The 22,729-nt window shown below is 43.9% G+C and overlaps 2 protein-coding genes across 7 annotated transcripts in view; one reads left to right on the top strand and one right to left on the bottom strand.

Annotated features, from left to right (window-relative positions):
• MED12L (mediator complex subunit 12L) overlaps positions 1–22,729 on the bottom strand; it is a 388,873-nt gene that overhangs the window by 166,038 nt on the left and 200,106 nt on the right. The window lies entirely within an intron of this gene.
• P2RY13 (purinergic receptor P2Y13) overlaps positions 1–22,729 on the top strand; it is a 37,398-nt gene that overhangs the window by 9,983 nt on the left and 4,686 nt on the right. The window lies entirely within an intron of this gene.

Genomic DNA, 22,729 nt, shown 5'->3' with positions numbered 1-22,729 from the left:
AAATGGTGCTCAAAATTGCATGTGCAAATTCAGGCATGCACCCGATTTGCATGTGCAATTTGATTATTGAGCTAATTAGCACCAGTAATTGAGTGCTAGCAGTCAATTTCTGGTGTTAATTGGCAACATAATGAAATGTGACAAAGTATATCAGCAATAAACCCAACACTTGTAACCATGCCAATCTGCAATAGAATAATAGCATTTGCGGTGGCATAGCGTGGGTACGTGGTGGCACCCCTCCCCTACCCCTTTCTGTCCCCTGTACCTTTTTAATTTTCCAGGGGCGATCAACCTCATGAACTTGCTGCCCGCGTCGTGTCGGCTATTCCTCTAATGCAGGAGTAGGGAACTCCGGTCCTCGAGAGCCGTATTCCAGTCGGGTTTTCAGGATTTCCCCCATGAATATGCATTGAAAGCAGTGCATGCAAATAGATCTCATGCATATTCATTGGGGGAAATCCTGAAAACTCAACTGGAATACGGCTCTCGAGGACCGGAGTTCCCTACCTCTGCTCTAATGTCACGTCCTAGGTGCAGGGCCCAGAAGTGATATCAGAGAGAGGAGACACCGACGCGGGCAGCAAGTTCGTGCAGGGAAAATGAAAGAGGTATGAGGGAAAGGGATGGGAGGTACGAGGGAAGGGGTGCACATGGTGGAGGGGGGTTAGAAAGGAGTAGAGGCAGAGAGGAGGATGGGTGCTGGCACCTCTACCAATATCACGCCCGGGGTGGACCGCGCTCCACCTCCACGCACCACCTTTACCACAACACTTGAGCAAGCATTGCCAGTGGGCAGGTTATTTACATGCAGCTATGTTCTGCCTAATAGGAAAGTTTATGTTTTACTAAAACTTGATATACTGCTAAATTTTCACAGTATATATCAATCTACAATTAAAAATTATAAATCACAAATGAAACTCCATTTTCAGATAAAAAGATCTACCACTCATTCAAAACACAATCACATAAAACATTAACTCCCTCTTATACAAAGGTGTGCTAAGCTTTTTAGCGCGCACTAAGGGCTCCTTTTACGAAGGTGCATTAGGGTCTTAACGCGCGGAATAGTGCACGCTAAAATACTGCAACTGATCCACGAACCAACAGAAGGGGGAAGCTATTTTAGATTTGGTCCTTAGTGGAATGCAGGGCATAGTATGGGAGATAACTATGTTGGGTCTGCTGGGAAACAGTGATCAAAACATGATCAAATTTGAGCTGATATCTGGAGTGACATCACTAAAGAAATCTACTATATCGGTATTTAAGTTTCAAAAGGGCGACTATGATAAAATGAGGAAAATGATTAAAAAGAAGCTAAAAAGATTGGTGACAAGGTTAGGACTGTAAACCAGGCATAGATGCTATTTAAAAATACCATTGTAGAAGCCCAGACCAGATATATTCAACATATTAACAAAGGTGAAAAGAGTCAGCATAGTTAAAAGGTGAAGTGAAAGAGGCTATTAGAGCCAAAAAACAATATCCCTTATAGAATGGGAAAAAGGATCCAAATGAAGAAAATAAGAAGAGACATATACACCGGCAAATTAGATGCAAAACATTGATAAAGAAAGCAAAAAAAAAAAAAATGAATATGAAGAGAAACTTGTCATACAGGCAAAAACTCATAGTAACAATTTTTTTTTGTATATTATTTATTTGGTTTTATATCCTGTCCTCCCAGGAGAGCTCAGAATGTGTTACAAGTTTATATACGCAAAGCATGGTAAAAACATAACATGACAAATTAGAAGCAGAAAGCCTGCGAGGGAATTTGTGTGACCATTGGATGATCAAGAAGCAAAAGGGGCTCTCAGGGAAGATAAGGCCATAACGGAGAGAAAAAATGAATTCTTTGCTTCGGTCTTTATGGAAGAAGATGTAAGAGATCTACCTGAACCAGAAATGGTTTTCAAGGGTGATGATGTGGAGGAACTGAAAGAAATCTTTGTGAAATCTGGAAGATGTATTAAGCCAAACTGACAAGTTAAGGAGTGATAAATTGCTTGGACTGTTTGGTATACATCCCAGGGTGTTGAAAGAACTCAAATATGAAATTGCTGATCTGCTGTTAGTAAACTATAACCTGTCACTAAAATCGTCTATAGTACCTGAAGATTGGAGGGTGACCAATGTTACACCGATTTTTAAATAGGATTCCAGGTGCAAGCTGAGAAATTACAGACCAGTAAACCTGACTTCAGTGCTGAGCAAAATAGTAGAAACAATTATAAAAAATAAAATAGTGGAACATGGAAGCAAGCATGATTTAATGGGTCTGAGTCAGCATGAGTTCAGCCAAGGGAAGTCTTGCCTCACCAATTTCCTTTACTTCTTTGGAGGTATGAACAAACATGTGGATAAAGGTGAGAGTCGGTTGATGTAGTATACTATATCTAGATTTTCAGAAAACTTTTGGCAAAGTTCCTCATTAGAGGATCCTGAGAAAATTAAAGAGTCATGAGATAGGAGGCAATGTTCAGTTGTGGATTAGGAATTGGTTATCGGACAGAAAATAGAGGGTAGGGTTAAATGGCCATTTTTCTCAATGAAGGAGGGTAAATAGTGGAGCTGAACTGTGATCAGTGCTATTTAACTTATTTATAAATGATCTGGAAATTGGAACGAAGAGTGAGGTGATTAAATTTGCAGATGACGCTAAATTGTTCAAAGTTGTTAAAACGCATGTGGACTCTGAAAAATTGCAAGCAGATCATAGAAAATTGGAACACTGGGCATCCAAATGGCAGATGAAATTTAATGTGGACAAATGCAAAGTGATGCACATTGGGAAGAATAATCCAAATCATAGTTAACAAATGCTAGGGTTCACCTTTGGGGTCAGCACCCAAGAAAGAGATTTGGGGGTCATTGTAGACAATATGCTGAAACTTTTCGCCCAATGTGCAGCAATGGCCAAGAAAGCAAACAATATACTAGGAATTATTAGAAAAGCGATGGTAAACAAGACTAAGAATGTTATAATGCTTCTGTATCGCTCCATGGTTCAACCTCACCTTGAATATTACATTCAATTCTGGTCGCCATATCCCAAAAAGGATATAGCGGAACTAGAAAAGGTTCAAATAAAAATGACTAAGATGATAAAAGGGATGGAACTACTCTTGAATGAGGAAAGACTAAAAAGGTTAGGGCTCTTCAGCTTGGAAAAAGAGACAGCTGAGGGGAGATATGACTGAAGTCTACAAAATCTTGAGTGATGTAGAATGGGTGCAAGTGGAATGATCTTTTACTGCATCCAAAATTACAAAGACTATGGAATACTCGACCAGATATATTCCACAAAGTTACAAGGAATTACTTTTGAAACTAATAGGAGGAAATATTTTTTCACTCAGAAAATAGTTAAGCTCTGGAACACATTGCCGGAAGATGTGGTAAGAATAGGGAAAGCCATTGCTTGCCCTGGATTGGAAGAATGGAATGTTGCTCCTAGTTGGGGTTTGCCAGGTACTTGTGACCTGGATTGGCCATTGTGAAGATACGATACAGGGCTAGAAGGCCCATTGGTCTGACCCAGTGCGGCTTTTCTTATGTTCTTATGTTAGTAAATAAAATGTCTAAGAAAGAAGTAGTGCAATATATTAAAATTGTTTGATCCTTGGAGTATTAAAAAAATAATAATTTCTGGAGATAATCTTCAAGCACATGACAAACATTCTCAGCAGAAACTGCTGACATAAAACAAAAAGTGGCACTTAGAGACTGCAGAAGGTATGGACAGAAATATATTTGGAGTCATCGAATTAAAAGAAGATCATATCAGAGTCTACTTAAAAAACAGCAGGTTAGTTCACTAACTTGGCCCATTAACACATATAAATGCATGGGTTATACATATGGCACTTGCATTTCCACAGACGGTTATGTGCCTACTTTACTACATGCAATGGCGTTTTGTCAAGTGAAATATGAAAAGCACTAATAGCACTGAGATAAACTCTGACTGAAAATTCTTTAGTCCAGACTTGGAGATATGTAGTAGATAATCTTGGACTGATGGGGGAAGACTGGTGAACAGGATCCAGTGATCCATTACACCAGATTGTGAAACAAGCCCATTTGAAATGATAGCAGTGCTGAGTGGAAAGCTAGAGGCTTCAGTGATGGCTGACACTAGTGCAGAGAGTGCAAAGGCATTTATTGTTTGGGAGAGAGATACCATGCTGTGAAAGCTAATGAATGGAGGAGAAAACCCTCGTTCTGTGTCAACAAGGTTGGAAAGATTTAAGTGTGATGGGTTCCCTTTTGCTGAGTTGCAGGAGGAGAGAGAAGCACGGTTGACATGGCCACCAAGGTACTATGAGAATCATGGTGACTTTTTCTTGAAGTTTGAGTACAGTTTTCACGAGTAGAGGAAATGGAGGAAAAGGCATTTGACTCCAGACAAAGAGGGATATGGGCGGTTCAGGGGTGTTTCTAGAATTTGCATGCAGTGTTGCAGAATTTGGGGGATCCGTGCCTAATTTATGTGCAGGGAGTTACATCAGGGTTCAGATGTAGCGCAGCTTGTAGAACAGTGCTTAACATACTTTTTTGTGACCAAATTTGGGATTAAGGGGAATATAAGAAATTAGAAAGTACATTAAATTAACTCCATTGTCATGTGAATTTAATAGGCCACTCCTGGCTTTGTCTTACTTCCATGCAGGCTGCTTGCTCCCAGCTCCTCCTCCATGTTTAAGCAGTCCTAAGCCTCATGCCATCAGGGGATTCTCTCCAGATCTTGAATCCCCTCATGGCTGACAGCTGACCAATCAGAGGCAAGCACAGCATTCAGGCTTCTCCTCTATGTCCTGCAATCCTCCAGCACAGACGCATCGGGGATTCAGAGTCTCAAGAGAATCCCCAAAGGTGTCCCATCCCCGTATTGATTTAATTTGATTGGATGGGCTGGCAGAACTTCTGAGCCTGTCCAACCAATCATTTTTTTCTTTTAATGCCCTTGGAGATTCTCTCTGGGCTCCAAATCCTCTGACAGCATAAGACGCTCCTGTGTGAACTGTGCCAGTTTGGGTTTGTGCCATTGCTTGTGTCTGGCTGTCCCACCTGAATGCACCCAGAGCTAAAAGTCACCAGTATGTGTAAGCTGCGCAGATCAGACACCACCTGATGAGTGAGCACAGCAGCAGCCTGTGCCATGAAGGGGCAGGGCTTTCTCATGCAGTGCCATGCCTTTCCCAAAGCACACAGTAGAGTGGCAGCAGCATGGACTGCAGCTGCCAGAGGCGACTGGCTTGCAGTGCAGCTAGTGTGCATGCACTGCTGCTTGGGCAGTTCTTGGAGCTCTCCCATCACACCACCGATCTCTTTGCAGAGCTGGAGGAGGCAACAGTCCTGGGACAGCACGGAGCCTGCGTGGGGCGCAGCCTTGAAGCCCTGCAAGCAGCACTGTCCAGCCCAGGACTAGAGGCAGCTCAAACTGAAGCTGCCTCAGCTGAGATCATTGTTGCTGGGAGATTCATTTGGTAAGGGAGAGGGAGATAGACAGCCCCAGGTGCAAGAGCTCTGGGTACAGGGAGACCACATTGAGACTGCTTGGACATAAGCAGAGAGACAGCCCTAAGCGATGACTAGGAAGACAGCCCCAGTCTTCACACAATTTACTTTGGCCAGGAGGCAGAGGGCAATGCATAACTCAAAGTAGGCGCTGTGGGGGCAGAGCAACCAATGGGAGTGACGTGCTGCCCCAGCCTCAGCCAGACACCATGAGAGGCGGGATAGAGGCAGACCACTGCCCGTCAACCCAGGGCTCCTGCAATGAGAGCCTGGTTGAGTCTGTAGTCCTGACAGTGGTGCAAATAGAGATCCCAGGGTGCATGGAGTAGTCGCAGAGCCACAGTATGTGCGTGACCGTTGGCATCCATTTCCTGTTCTAGGGCAGGGGACCAGCAGATCCAGAGGCCTCACGCATGCAGACTGCAGCCCAATGACCACTCCATGCACTCCCTACTGCCTAGAAGAGTGGGGGGCTGCTTCAATCCTGGGCGGCTAGCAAACCAGGTACACTACTGCTCCAATGAATATGCATGAGATAGATTTGCACATAATAAAAAGCAACGTACACAAATTTTCACTGGTTCCATCTGGATCGTATGCAGGAAATCAAGTGAATGGCATTGATCAGGGTAAACAGATATCTGGATTAATTCTTTTGAATATCTGGCCAGTCCTTAAGAGGCAAAGTAGTTTTCCCTGGAAGACAACTGCCTCCTAATCCAGTGGTCAAAGGTTGAAGACCGGCTTGTATGATTGGATTTTTGTCTTTGTGGATTATTGCCTATGTATCAAGAATTATTGACTTGATTGTTTACTGTAAGATTTCATAAAGATTAAAATATTATCAGGCCAATTGTTTATTGCTACTCTTAGTCCGTCACTACTTCATCTGGCCTAATTACCATTGTTGGTATTTACACACTAATTTCAGTTCAGTTAACAGTTAATTGCTGACTACTATTGATTTTCTTTTTTATTTCTTGTTTAAAAACCACATAGCCGAAGACCTGGATATACTATGGTTTAGAAAACAAAGACAAGTTTCAAGTTTATTAAAAATTTGTTGTACACGCAATGTCAAATACTTCAATGCGTATGACAGTTTAAAATTAGGAAACAAACCATAAAACAACTTACAAAGACCTTACTCTGTCCCACCTCTCTTTTTGTCTTTTAACGCTGTACAAAGTATGGTCTTTCCAGCTCATCGGAGTAATTTTGCACTACCAGAAAAGAAAGAGAGCACTTCCAGCTGCTACGCCACTCACGCCCAGACCCGGGCAAGTTGAGCATCAAGAAAAACCTGATCCACAACCCTCAAGGCCTCAAAGGCTTTCAGCTTTCATTAAGCACTGTGCTGCTCCCCCACTGCGGGATCAATGCAGAAAGCTGTGCACAGCTTTCATGCAAACATAACCAGACCGTTTTGCCTGCTGATGCAGTAAGTTAATCCTTCACAAATTGAAAGCATGCAAAACTTGTATGCTTATCAGGCTAAGCCTATTAAGACACAAGCATCTGAAGCCTAGATGCACTAAGAGGATCGGTAAGACCGTGTGGGTCTGCTCCGATCCAATTTTTTGGCCAATTTAAAAAGAGCTATTGATGCACTAAAAAGTTTGCGTGCAAATGGTTCATGCGGATGTTCGACATAATCCCCAACTCGGCCTCTGATTCATCACTGTGAGAGTGACTCACATATGTGCAAAGCCGGTAGGGAAAGCCCAAACAGCTGAGGCAGGGGAAGTCCCTAAAGCATCCACCTGCCACTCAGCTGTTGGGGGCAGGAAACCACTTTTTTTTTTTTTTAATGGGCACAGATGCTATGCCTGTTACACACACACACACAATAAGTACCCCATTTTAAAAAAGAAACAGAAAAAAGCACCCCCCTCCCTGCTGATGACAGCCCTCCCCACGAACAGGCAAAGCAAACCCCCCCTCCCAGCAGTGAAAACAGAGGAGGAATGCCCACTTCCTCCTACCATGATGATCTCCCCCCCCAAAGGAAAAAAATAGCAGGAGGAATGCCCACTCCCTCCTGCTATCCTGACTGACACACACACACACACCAGCAAAATGGTAGGAGGGATGCCTACTCTCTCCTGCCATGAAGGGCCACCCGTGCCAATCGCCCCCACCGCCTGAAAAAAAAAGGCAGAAGGGATGCCCACTCCCTCCTGCCACCAGAGGCCCCCGACCCACTCCCCTCGTACCTTTTAAGTTGTGAGCAGGAGGAGTGCCCAGTCCCTCCTGCTCCAAGGTTGTTAAGTCTACAATGGCAGGCCTTCCCCTCCGCATACATCATGTGATGCACGGGGAGGGGCCTAAGGCCCCAATTAGCTAAGGCCCCTCCCCTTGGGAGGGATCTTAGGCGTCTGAGCCAGAGACTTCCTTAGGTTCCTTCCTCTGTATCCCGGATACAAGGGGGAGGAGCCTAAGGCCTAGATTGGCTCAGTCAAGCCAACTGTGGGTGTTCAGTGGCCTAGTAAGGGGGACGACGACGTCTCAGGTGCCTTCTTGGTGGGGGCACCAGCACCCACCCTCTCTGCCCCTCTCTGCTTCTTCCCCACCCCCCCACTACTGCATGTCCCTTCCCCTGTACCTCTTTAATGTTCCCAGTGTGAGCAGCCAGCAACCCCAACCTATTGCTCATGCCAGCATCAGCTCTTTCTCCATTACTTCCTGGACCCGTGCCTAGGAAGTGATGTCAGAGGCACTGTCGCGAGCAGCAATTCAGGTTACATTTTGTCCCGGGAACATTAAAGAGGTATGGGGAAAGGGAAGGGGTGCGCACGTGGCAGGAGGGGATGGGGAAGGAGCAGATGAGGGTGGGGGCAGAAAAGAGGGCAGGGAGGGGCACTACCCCCCCAGGCACCTCTCACACTCGCTACGCCACTGTGGGTTTTGTTATGCTTGTTGCAAAAATAAATAAATCTGCCATTAAATCCCCTTGATTAATCCTTCTACACCTCCGCAGACCTGGCGTTCAAGTTCTAGCATTGCGTTCACCTTAGTCTTCTGTGTACACTGCTGTACTGTGGCCGAATTGTCTTAGACAAGGTGGTCTTTAAATGATCAAGGTGGCAGCACATTCCCACACAGAAATTCATGCAGCGCCATCTTCTGTGTGAAACCATCCACTGCGTCCAAGAAGTCATAACATTGCAAGCAGACTTTTCACTAACTGCATGCACACTTCTGTCCGCACTAGCTTTCAGCATTAGCCCTTGTGTTTCTGCCACCAACATCAGCAGAGTGCCTGGAATTAAGCGGTCAAGAAATCTGCTAACAATAACAATTTCTCACTTCTGCCTTTCTCACTTTAATGTTTGTTGATAATGCTCCCTTATCTATAGTACAAGTGTGTGGTTTTGGAAAAATGCTCGTACAAGCGCAGCATATCAAATCCTAGATCAGATTCAGATTACTAGCAATGCTTTAATCAAAGCTTCTGAGTGGCTGAGACTTTGCTAACCTTTGCTGAAATCTGCATTGCCACATGATGGGTAAGTATCTTTAAACTGCAATGAGTCAGGACAATTCTTTTCCACCTGGAAGATCTTATTCCATCAGTCCGTGGTGAGGAAAAGAAAAACAAGCAGCTTTAACACAGGCACTCTTATTTAACAACTTGTATTCCATGAAACCTCAAAATGTTCATGGCAATATTCTCTACTACATATATCCATTGCTTTATGTACAAACTTAGGGGCTCATTTACTAAGCTGGGTTAGGTGCAAACACACGACTAATGCAGCAACAACGGTAACATGCGGGATGTGATAAAGTGTTCCACATTAGTTTTGCTAAGTGTATATGCTAACGGTGCGTTATTATTTGTATTTTATTTTGAGGGGGCAGAGAATGGGTGTTCCTGAGCTAACCAATTAGTGTATCTACATTACTACATGCTAACTGGTTAATACATGGATAACACTGAAGCCCTTAGAGCAGTGTCCCGCAAACTTTTCGGTGTGGCGGCATACTAAACCCGGTGCCCTGGCCAGAAGGCCACCCTGAACCTGTCACTTTGCCAGTAGGGGATCCTGGAGGAGGGGAGGTGGGGGAAGAGGAGAGATTCCTTCTGTGCAGTTTAAAATATAAAGACGGCAAATGTAAATTCTCAAAACTGACATTTTTCAGTCACTAAACTAAACTAAAATAATTTTCTTACTTTTATTGTCTAGTGATTTTAATTTGCCAATCAATGTTTTCTCGGTCTCATGTTCTGCTTCCCTCTGTCTGTGCTCTTAGCTCTGTTTCCAGAACCTCCTGTCCCATTTGCTATTCTTTTCTTTCTTCTTCACTTCCTGCCCTACATCCTTCCTGCCACTGAGCCAAAACATGGCCCCTGTGGAGTCGTATAAAAGTGATTAATTAAATATTACTCATGCACCATTAATTGTTTCATTATCTCCAATGTTCTTTGGCCTAGATTCACTAAACTCACCTTTCCGATCCGATCCGTGGGCAATCCGTGTCCGAGTCTTGCCGGGCGACCAATTCACTAAAGAGTCCCCATGCAAATGATCTGATCAGACACACGCCCACAAGCGATCCCACGGATCGCTGCAGAGCGATCCAGACGCTTGCGCAGCCCATACTCTCTGCCTGGAGACGTGATCCGCGCATGCCCAAGGAAACAGAACACGCTTTGCAGCCAGACTGGAAACACCGTGATGCAGCCCCACTTTAAACCCGCGGGTTAAAAACACAGGCTCACAGAGAGGCAGGGCAGCAGAGAGCTTTTTGCACAAGGCAGATGTTTTTTATTTTGATGGTTTCGGGGCGGCAGGGCTGGGATTTCAGGGCGGCAGAGAGCAGGACAGTCGGCAAGGACATGAGTGACTGGTCCTCAGCAGTCGCTTCTTTTTTGATCGGCCAGCCCAGTAGGGGTTCCTTCTTCTCTTTAGTGTATCGCTGCCTTCCTACTTTGCATGACATTTCCCCTCATTTGCATGTGCGAATCGGATCGGGAGGAAGGTTAGTGAATCGGGTCGCAAACTGGTCGGGAAACGATCGGTAAGCTTAGTGAATCTAGGCCTTTGTATTTTGGTGTGAAGTGTGGAGTTTGGTTCTTCTGTTTCTTCCTGACCTGCACACGGCACAAGGCAGTCTGCTAGCTAGCTAGCTATTTATCTATCTGTTTACCGGTAGTTTATTTATTTGTATTTGGTTCATGCATTTTTCAGCTATAGCTTAAGGATATTAACATTCAGGTACTGGTGCTGGCCTTCATGAACTCATACGGGCAACTTATCTGACCTCTAAAAAAAAAGGCAGGTTGGCTGAACATCATCCCTTTAGTAACTGTTAAGCAATATTAAATATGCTACGTTTGGTACTTGAGTGATTTAATAGTAACTGAAGACTAGCATAAAGCGGAGTTCTTGCTAATATCACAATACCGCTCTCAGAGACCTGTGATGGTTAAACACAGCTGTGTTCTAAAACCACTTTGACAGGTGATTGGTATCATTCATTGAGCCGGTATATATATATTGTATATTCTTTTTGTGCATATTATTGCAACCAACTGTACAGCTCTTGTAAAGTGCAACGTGTAATAAATATTTAAAACGTATATGAAAAATATATATCAAAAATTTTTACTTAGAAATTGCACTTATCTTGTAAAAGCTGGTTCGTAGTTAACGAATGGCTAAACGCCCTACGGGACCCGTTTCGCCATATGTATTGGCTTCTTCAGGGGTCATATCATTGAAAAAGTGCGACGTGGATTACGTGTGCACATGAAAAAAATGGCACACGTAATCCACGTCGCACTTTTTCAATGATATGACCCCTGAAGAAGCCAATACATATGGCGAAACGGGTCCCGTAGGGCGTTTAGCCATTCGTTAACTACGAACCAGCTTTTACAAGATAAGTGCAATTTCTAAGTAAAAATTTTTGATATATATTTTTCATATACGTTTTAAATATTTATTACACGTTGCACTTTACAAGAGCTGTACAGTTGGTTGCAATAATATGCACAAAAAGAATATACAATATATATATACCGGCTTAATGAATGATACCAATCACCTGTCAAAGTGGTTTTAGAACACAGCTGTGTTTAACCATCACAGGTCTCTGAGAGCGGTATTGTGATATTAGCAAGAACTCCGCTTTATGCTAGTCTTCAGTTTTGATTGTTGTGCTTGTTTTTGGTAAAGAAGACTTTGCCTACTTTAGCCATTGAGTGATTTAATAGTAAGCCAGCAGCAGGTCTGATGTGACCTAATTCCAGCTGCTCCTTGAAATCATATTCAAATCATATCTTGGAAGGAGGGTGGGAGGCCTGGTGGTGAGATGCAAAGGAGCTGTTCTCCCCTGCTGATAGTTCCAACTCGATTTTTACATCTCCTCCCAGTGTAGTGAGGCAAAGAGCCAGAGAGGTAATTTCAGTGCAGGGCTTGGTAAACTTTACCAGCAACAAAGGCCCAAACATCTCATTTCATAAAATTTTAGGAGACCTCCAACTACATATCTGGGAGAGAACACTACAGTATATGGCAAAGATGCAAAACAAATGCATAGAGCCTACAGAAGCCAAAAGTTCACTCTCCCTGGTGCATGCAGTAACTCAGCTTTTTAAACATGATGCTTTTATGATAAATCACCAAGCTTGATGTTTTACAGAAAGGTTTTACTCACCCCCATAGGAACAAAATAGGGAAAAAAAAAAAAAAAAGCCTTTAGTCTATTTGACACCGTGGCATGCTGAATTATTATGTCAATTCATCAAAGAATTAATGGGTCATGTATGAAATAAAACTATAGCCATAAAAATATACTAAGGGTTAGATGTATGTAGGCTAAGGATTTTCAAATCTGTTCACCAGACATACACAGCCAGTCTGGTTTTCAGGATATTCACAATGAATAATGCATGGATAGCCTATCTTAATTTATAAAGGAAGTTTTGCACATAAAACTTTCTTGTATGCACATGAAAAGCTTCCTATGCAATTACCCACAATTACAAGAAAGCGTGCACTTTTATGTTGCCCAAAGACTGGAAAGAGTACCACTGATGTGGGCGTTTCTCCCTTTATGCGCCTGAGAAAAATGGATTATTGTTCTGTCCTAAAGTGCTCTGTATCTCTGATTTGAAGGATCTGTTTTACTAAGGCTTTTTCCCCTGCTCCGAGATTGATTTTCAAAACCTTCAGCTTTTATGATGAGTGCAATTCACAGAAGTTATCTTTGAACTATGCTCGTACATTAAGTGCACTTATCCAACTAATCGTGCTGTTAAACCTACTCACTCAAAGTCTGAGCTGATAAATCCAAGCCTGTTATTTGGGCAGCCGGTATTGCCCAGAAAAATTTTAGCTATTATCGCTAAATGTTACTTTAACTGACTAAATTTGGACCCAGTTAGGTCTTTTACTAAAAATGGGAGGGAGGATTTCACAAACACTAATGCACAGTAAGTGCACAGACCAAATGTTAATTGTGTTAAAAGCGGATAGCGTAGCTAGTTTTAAGAAAGGTTTAGACAATTTCCTGGAGGAAAAGTCCATAGTCTGTTATTGAGAAAGACATGGGGGAAGCCACTGCTTGCCCTGGATCGGTAGCATGGAATCTTGCTACTCTTTGGAATTCTAGAATCCTGCTACTCTTTGAGGATGCTGCATGGAATGTTGCTACTCTTTGGGATTCTGGAATCTTGCTTACTCTGAGATAATGGAATGTTATTACTCCTTGGGTTTTGGCCAGGTACTAGTGACCTGGATTGGCCACCTTGAGGACGGGCTACTGGGCTTAATGGACCTTTGGTCTGACCCAGTAAGGTCATTCTTATGTTCTTATGTCCTCTGCAGATCCCACAATGAAATGTTTTGTAATATTTCATAAAGCTATTTGGAATTAGCACACATGCATGCATTACCTCCTTATGACAGTACGCCATAAGTACTAAATGCCAATGGCAGAATGCAGTCTCCGCCAAATTTCTGTCTATGCCTCACCTAATTCCCAACCCTAACACAAAATGCATTAATAATGCATAAATTAGCATGCTATCATGCCAACATAGCAACAGTAAAGCACATGTGCAATAACAGTTATCATGAGCTAATTCACATTTACTGCTTATCACACTTTAGTAAAAGGGCCCCCAGGATTGTGTGGGTACAATCTTTCCATTGTATAAGACTTGATTATTTTACTATTAATTGCTACTGTGTATAAACTGTATTTGACCTATTATTGACTGTTGTATTACTATCGTATAAAGTATACTCTATATAAACCAAGGTTTGTGGGCCTAAAAAATGGGGGTCTGTTTTTATTTAAGTCCCCACCCCATGACAAGTGCTTTTAACCTCCCATCCCCACCTTATAACCAGAATAACAGCCCCCTTGGCAGTCCTACCGTTTACCTGGCTTCCTCTAAGGTGTCCTGCTCTAGCCAACCAACTCTGCACCCAGCCACCACCCCCCCTTCCCTACCATTGAGCCCTATCAAGGCCTACCTTACAGCCTTGATGGAGAGCCAGAACAGACATCCTCCTACACTCCTACCTGTGCAGTCTCTGTACTAAAAATGGCTATTACAAGTTCCTGCGGCAACCTCGTGAGACCGCCCTGGCTCACCACTGGACCACCAGGGCTCTAAGATAAGCCTGAGCAGAGGACCATGGTAGCTCTGAGGGGAGGACTAGGTACAGAGCCTGCTGGCTTGGGCAGGACACCTTGAGGAAGGGAGGAAAGGCAGGAATATAGCTACCACAGGAAAGGAAAGAGAGAATTATTTAAACTATTGTTTTATATTCAAGCTAACTTTTTTTTCCTCAAAAAAAAAAAAAAAAAAAAGGAGAAGGAATGTTATCTTGGTTTCTATTCAACTGCATATGGTATTTACCTGATGCATGCTGCTTCAAGTTATTTTTTTTGTTGGGGGGGGGAAGTGGGATATAAAAACTCATTTTAATGGAAAGTGATATTTTTATGCAACTACATTTACCTGGCTACAATCCAGTTACAGCCTGGTACAACTTTTCAATATTAGCCCCACTAACTGTATAGAAAAAAATGTGGATCAAGCCTTTCGTGACAAAGTTCAGCTTCAGATAAAAGCAGAGCAACAAAAGGGTAAAAAGCGTGCAAGTCAGTTTCCTTCCCCTATTTGATAATTTAGTATTTCCTGCAGCTGCAGGGACAGGAAAAAAAAATCCCATAGAAAAAAAATATTGCAAGCAAAATACTAACCAAAATGCACCACAATCATTTTGCCTGGAAGTGCAGAAGTTATCAGTTGAAGAGGAAGTAATCACATGCTTAGATATTCCTTTTACTAAACAGAAAACTGGTAACCTCTTGAAAAGAACTTCACTAAGTAATGTTGTCAAAAACAAAAGCAAATTGAAAAGTGCATGTTCTGGGCATTGCACAAAAATATTTCTCTGAATGGGAGAGTGAGTGGGGCTAGGACAGGGGAGTGAGATAAGGGGGACTGTTGAGTAAAGAGCTCCGTGAGTATGCAGAGGACGGGATGAGGTTGCGAGAGGGTGACTATGGGTACCAAGCAAAACAGAGGTATTTGTGAATGTTGGGTGCGACTGGGTGCAGAGAGTGAGAAAGTCAAAGTCAGCTCCTCTGACTTTTTTCTCCCTTTTCCCTTTCTTTCCCTCACTACATCTCACTTGGCCAGCAAGGGGTCCCCAGATTTCCTCTATGAACATAAAAACATAAGATTTGCTGCTGCTGGGACAGACCAGTGATCCATCGTGACCAGCAGTCCGCTCACACAGCAGCCCTTAGGTCAAAGACCAGTGCCCTATTTGAGTCTAGCCTTACCTGCGTATGTTCTGTTCCAGCAGGAACTTATCTAACTTTTTCTTGAATCCCTGAAGGGTGCTTTCCCCTATAACAGCCTCTGGGTGAAGAAGAACTTCCTTACTTTTGTACGGAATCTATTCCCTTTTAACTTTAACGAATGCCCTCTGGTTCTCTTCAACTTGGAGAGGGTGAACAGTCTCTCTTTCTCTACTAAGTCAATTCCCTTCAATATCTTGAATGTTTCGATCATGTCCCCTCTTAGTCTCCTCTTTTCAAGGGAGAAGAGGCCCAGTTTCTCTAGTCTCTCATTGTACGGCAACTCATCGGACCCATTTGAATGATACTATGTCCTTTATCATGTAGGGCGACCAGTGTTGGATGCAGTATTCCAGGTGGGGGCGTACCATGTCCCGGTACAACGGCATGATAACCTTTTCAGATCTTCCTAGCATTCTGTTTGCCCTTTTCACCGCCACCACCGCGCATTGCGCGGACGGTTTGATTGACTTGTCTACAAGTACTCCCAAGTCTCTTTCCTGGGGGCTCAGACATCAGACATCCTGTATTCATGCATATGATTTTTGTTACTGACATGCATCACCTTGCACTTATCCACGTTGAACCTCATTTGCCATTTCACGGCCCATTCCTCGAGTGTGTTTATGTCTCGTTGTAGGTCTTCGCAATCCTTCTGTGTCCTCACTATGAATAACTTTGTATCGTCCACAGATTTAATCACTCACCTGGTCCTGTCTCATTCCACCTCAGCCCTGCCCTCACCCCACCCCCACATGAACCTCCCCAAGTTCAGGACCATGTCTATGCATACATGGACGCTGACACGATGATGTCATGCACATGCGTGCATGATGTCATTGTGTCAACGTCCACACATTCACAGAACCCTCCAGGCATTATGCTCTCTGTACAAAATGTGCTGTTAAAAAAAAAAAAAAAATGTTGCTCACTTTACAGTGATTAAGGATCCATTTATTAAACAGTATTAACATGTATTTTTCAACATTAACACGAAAGGTATTTTTGTTATACTGTTCCAGAGCTCTGTCAAGCCTAATGAAGAAACTCAATTGATAGGGGATAATGAATTTTAGAAAGCAAGTGAATGCATGGCTATTTTAGTCACCTTTTAACTGATTTTATTCTTTTGTTTTTATCTTTTTACCTGCTGTAGAGTTTACTTTGACATTAAAAGGTTTTTAAATCTATTATGGCTTATGCTGTCAACCAGGACCAGTTTTAGGCAGAGGCGAGAACCGCACAAGTCCCTGTGGTTAGGTTTGCTAGCCTACCAGTTTTAAGCCACCTATCTCCCTTCCCCATGCTGAAGCTTTAATCTTTCAGGACCATCAGTGTCAGTCAGCTTAAACACGCTGCTTTTGGTGGCTCAGAAGCTTTCCCTCGGCTGTAGCATCCTGCCTCTGTGAGGACAGGAAGCTGCAGCGGAGGGAAAGCTTCCAGGCCATTGAAGGCAGCATGTTTAAGCTGACTGATGTTGCCAACACCAGCTCAGATTAAAAGCCACAGCATGCAGGAAGGAGAAGGGAGAGGGATGTAATGGATCTCATGGGGGGAGGGGGAGGGGAAGAGTGAAATACCGCATTAGATGGGGGATGGAGGGAGGAGAAAAGAAGAAAGAAACCAAATAGTTGGGGTGGGGGATAAGGAAGAGAGGTCAGACCAATTGGGGGTGGGGGGGGGGGGCAGAAAGAGAAGGAAGGGAAGGATAGAGGAGAAAGCAAAGATTCTTACCCATAGCAGGTGTTCCCAAGGATGTTGATGCCTGAATCATATAAGACTGGGTGTCAGGTTCTGAGTCCCATGCCATGTTGATTGTCAACATGGTACCAAAAAATTTTCAAACTGAAATATTTGGGCTTTCAGTGACCTATTTTGCATGCAGAAACAGAGGTCGCAGCGAATGTCCCAATGTTCAGGACCCAGACACTGGACACACCAGTTATGTGGGTCAGAGCTTGAAGTGGTCCGATTGCATCGAGAACATTTCTTAAAGCCATTCAATGCCCTCTTTGACATGGAGGGGGAAACGGCTGATGCTAAGTCAAAGGCTCAATAGCACTGGGAGGTTGAGCAACTAGGATGCCAAAAATGGCGGAATGGGACAATTCATTGTGGACAGTTCATTGCAGGATGTTTCATCACAGCTGCACTGAAACAGCTGTGCTGAATTGTCCTATTCTGGCACCCTTTTCTATTCCATATAAATCTTCTATATCAGCTTACAAAAACACAACTACAAAAGGTTTTCCTTGAGAGGTGCAGCAAGCACAAGGGGGAATCACTTTTACTTTCCTTGTTACAATGTATCCCCCCCCCCCCACCTGTTTCAGATTCTTTGCACTTTCCAAGAGGTTCATTTCAGCCCTAAAGAGAGCATCCTGAATCCTGCTCCGACGAAGGAAATACAGACTGTTTATCAGTAGCGAGGCCCTGCTGCCAGGGTCCACTTACCGATCTGGCACAATGCTGGCCTCTCACACCCCTCACAATCTTTGGGATCAGGATGCTGAGGACTGATGTTAACCGAGAAGGCAGCAGAGCTCATCCCCGCTTCCTCATTGGTGACAAGCACCCCTGAAATCCGACCCCCGGACTGCAGATAGGGAGGAGAGGGGAAGGGTAGAATTTGGGGTGGTGGTGAGGGGCATCACCCCCCCAAACGCTGCATCATCCAGATGGCAGACCAATTCGGCACTGAAACGGCTGCGCTGAACTGGCTGTGCCGAATCATCTTAGACCTGAAAACGGTGGATGCTCCCGTGCGGAACAAAAAGGCACAAAAAAGGCAAAAGTTCAACTCACTGAAGAGAAAACTGAAGACGCAGCTTCTCAGTTCTGCGGAAAAAGAAGAACTGAAGGTCCTGTTAGCCGATATCAGGCGGAAAAGCACTGGTACACGCAGTGTATGGACACTGCCTAAAAATTTAAAGTGAGAATGCACTTGGCAGTGTCCATACCAGATTCTATAGATGATGTCACCACACATATGACAATATTATGCCAGTTTGTCCTCAGAGAAATACCAGAACACTGAAGGGGGGGGGGGATATGCCAGACTACAAGGGAGGATAGAGGGAGAAATGGAAAAGGAGGAAACAGAAAATCTAGATCAGGGGGAGAGGGAGAGAAGGAAAGGAGAGAGATACCAAACCACGGTTGGGGGGATAGAGAGAGGGAGAGATGCTGGCCACAGGGTGGGTATGTCTTAGTAGTGAAGAAAAAGGGGAAGTGACAAGGACACAGGGAAAAGATGCCAGGCATGGAGGGTTCCTAGAGAGAGGGACAGGGACACAGAGGTGCAAAGTTGGACAGGCGTGAATATGTGGTGGGGGAGAGAAGGAGAGAGAGAAAAGCTGGATGGGAGAGCAGTTTAGAAGAAAAGGAGAAGCTGGACCTGAGGAGGGGAGGGAAGGCAGGAGAAATGTTTGGTCTGGGGGTGGAAGAGAGAGAGAGATGCAACATCTCTTTCCTCTTTCCATCCCACTGTTCAGCATCAAAGGGGGAGGGAAGAAGAACAGAAGAGTGAGTAATATTAGACTATGGGGAAAGAGAGGAGAAGAGATGGGCCCATGGAGGGACAAAAGGGAAGAGAGATGGGGCAGGAAGATGCTAGGTGGTAGAAGGACAGGGATAGGGAGATATAGTCCACCTCACTCTCATTGCCTGTCAAGAATAAAGAAAGGGAGAGGGAATTCTGGAAATGGAGAGTTCAAAATGAGTGTGGCAAGAAGATGAGTGAGAGAATAGTGAGTACAGGGTAGAAATGTGATAATAGAGAGTAGATGGAAGAAAATAGGAGGCTGAGAAAGAAGTGAAATGGAAAATGGGAGAGCTACGGACTGAGAGGAGATGGAAAACTGATAGGTAGCTCAACATTAAAAAGGAGAAGGATGAGAAAAGGAGTGAAATTTGGGTTCACAGAGGCAGACAAAAAAGGGAGGAAAGAGCTAAAAGAGAAAAATCAATATTTTAGAGACAAGCATATTGAGGGAATGGAATAAGAGAGAAAAGAAAAATGGGCAGTGGACACTGAAAAGAGAATTAGCAAAAGACAAAGAAGAAAGCAGAATAGAGAAACTGGGAGCAAGATGATGGAAAAACAAGGCAGAAAAAAAGTGTTTTATTTTGAATTGATTAACTGGAATATGTTAGCTTTTGGATATGTGCACCACAGATGTTTTTATATTGTATTTAGTGGTGTGGCCAGATGGCTGATTTGGGGGAGGGGGCTTGATATTAGGTCTCTAATGATAGCATTGTGCTTATCTGAATCAGTTTTTCTGTACAAGTTTTGCTTGGTTTGGCTTCATTTGAAATTTCATAAATAAAAAACTAATAAAATTATTTTTAAAATTCTTGTCAGGAGGAGCCAGGGGCCCCCCTGAACTGGTCTGCACAGAGTCCCACAGTTGCTATGACCAGCCCTGCTATCAGCTGCGATCAACTATTTTACTTTGTGTTCTTTTTTTTATATTTCTGAATTCCCTTATATGGCAGATTGGTCCTGTCCCTGGATATATTGCCATTTTTGTAGATCAAGGCACCACAGATAGAAGTGAGTAGGAATTGCTCCTGTCTCATTTAGGTACAGAAGCATAGTGGGGGGGGTTAGTAAAGGGGTAGGAGATTAGGAGTGCCACTAGCTAACGGGGGGGGAGGTTAATTCAGGAGTGGGTGGATCGGGATGGGGGAAGGGAGGGGGCCGAGAGGGGGGCACTAGACTACCAGGAATTTCTAAGTATTAATGTTGGTGGTGGAGGCCCAGTAGATCATTAGGTATTTTATGTTTTAATGTTGAGGTATATGGTAGGGAGGTTAGGGTCTGGTTGAGTCAGGTCAGGAAGAAGAAAGGAGGGAGATCACTAGACCACAAGTGACACAGGCCAATGCAGAAAGCAATTTGGTGAAGGGTGGATTGAGAAAAAGGGTGCCGCTAGACCCCATTCCTCTCAACCAAACCTTCTACAATGCAAGGAAAAACTTTATTGCATGGCTCCTGAATCTATAATAACAATTACCGTATATTTTAATGGTTTCCACACGAGTTAACACCCATGCTGAAACCGGAATGTGACGATTCATCATGGCCAGTTCATTGTGGGATGGTTCATCAGAATCATCCCATTCTGAGAGAGGACGGGCACCAGAGAAAGAAAGCTGTGGTACAGTGCCATTCTGAGAGGGAATGGGGCACAGGGGGGAGAGGGGGAGGGCTGAATTTTAGGAGTGTGGGGGGGGACGTTGCATTTTGGGGGGTATAGGGTGCATCGCCTCCTCAAATGCAGAATTGCACAGAGTGGGAGAAGAGGGGGAGGGCTGAATGCCTGCAATGTATTTATTTATTTATTTATTTTCTATACCATTCTCCCAAGGGAGCTCAGAACGGTTTACATTACTTTATTCAGGTTCTCAAGCATTTTCCCTGTCTGTCCCGGTGGGCTCACAATCTATCTAATGTACCTGGGGCAATAGGGGGATTAAGTGACTTGCCCAGGGTCACAAGGAGCAGCGTGGGTTTGAACCCATAACCTCAGAGTGCCGAGGCTGTAGTTTAACCACTGCGCACCGCACTCTCTCTCATGGGAGAGAAGCTGAACTGTGGGATTGGTGGTGGGTGACCTAAGGGGGAGAAACGCTGGACCAGTAGTGGGTGACTTCAGGGGAAGACACGCTGGACCAGGGACAGCATAAGAGAGAGGGACAGGTGACAAGCATCGTGGCTTGACAGGTGACAAGCTGAATCATTGTGGCTGATTCAGCACTGAAATAGATGCGATGCAACAGCAGCGCTGAATCGGCCATGATGAATTGTCCTAGACCCTGCTGAAATCCAGTAAAACCCTAGGTCTAGGTATGTTAAATCCATAGTAATGCTTTCTACCCAGACATGTCCTCTTTTTAGAGGACTATCCAGGTGCCTGGAGGGATTTACAAAATCCGGCATTTTGTTTGGGTTTTGGAAGTCCTCGAACTCAGGGCCGCACCTGGAGCGTATACCACTCTCGGGGGTCCCTCCATTCGCAATGGGAACTCAGACTTTCCAACCTTCCATCAAACAGCCTTCACCGAGATACAGCCCGAAAGCGATTATATTCCTATAGCATACCTAAATTATGGAATCAACTCCCTCCTGCCATTAGGGCAATTGATAACCAGAAGAGACCAGAAGAGAGACTTCATTTCATGGACCGGATCAATTCTGGTCTCAAACTTTGACAGACCTTGCTTCAACGTACCTTACCTCAGTACACCTGTGCCTGCTAACCAGTTCTTCTACCGTTCACTGCAGATTTGTTAATACCCATTCGTGATTCTATGATTTATTTTCTTGGATTCTGCAATGCGTGCCCTCTTAGTCACATTCTCTATAAGTTGTTGACTCTATAGCTTTGTGTTTTGATCCTCTAGAATACTATTGACTCTGTTCCTGAAAACTTTGTGCATGTATCCTTGTAACCCGTTGTAGGCTCCTGGGGAGGACAGGCTGTATAAAAATAAATAAATCAGCACGTGCGTGTATATCGACGCAATGACATCATAAGCATGTTCTTATGCGCATGGCATCATCGCGTCAATGTCCACGCATGCGCAGATGCAGTCCCGAGCATGGGGAGGCTTGTGGGGGTAGGGTAGGGGTGAAACTGGATGAGGAATGAGCTGTGGCTGGGGTGGAACCAAGTGTCCTCTTTTTTTCCATAGAGGATATCTGGCAACCCTAGTAATGAATTAAGAGCCACTGCATATCAGTAGCAGAGCCAGCCATTGGGATGTAGCCTTGAAACAAATTCCAGCAGCAGTATGCCCCCTCCAAGACTGACCAATTATTTTGAATTGATTAACTGGAATATGTTAGCTTATGCATATGTGCACCACAGATGGTTTTATATTGTATTCAATGGTGTGGCCAAATGGCTGATTTGGGGGAGGGAGCTTGATATTAGGTTTCTAATGATAGTTTTTCTGTACAAGTTTTGCTTGATTTGGCTTCATTTGAAATTTCATAAATAAAAAAACTAATAAAATTATTTTAAAAATTCTTCTCAGGAGGGGCCAGGGGTCCCCCTGAACTGGTCTGCACAGAGTCCCACAATTAAAAGGAGCTGGCAGGTATTCCTATTGCTGGCCTTTAAAAAAAACATTATTTTTAAGAGGTTAGACTCGTAGGGTATGTACTGTTTTGTTCATATCGGTGGCCCATGGAGCGGAAGATTGTTCTCTTTTGGGGGAGGGAAGGGGTTAGAAATCTGCCCAGGCATAAAGAGGTTGAAGAGAGGGGTAAAGTATAGGTGCAAATATATATATTTTTTTTAAGTAGAATAAGGTAAAAATAGTAAAGTGAAAAGAAAAAGGGTGAGGAAGAACA

This window comes from Geotrypetes seraphini, chromosome 9 (genome assembly GCF_902459505.1).
Source record: "Geotrypetes seraphini chromosome 9, aGeoSer1.1, whole genome shotgun sequence".
Taxonomy (NCBI): Eukaryota; Metazoa; Chordata; class Amphibia; order Gymnophiona; family Dermophiidae; genus Geotrypetes; species Geotrypetes seraphini.
The sequence above is the reverse complement of the archived record's forward strand: the minus strand, read 5'-3'. Positions and strand labels throughout refer to the sequence as shown.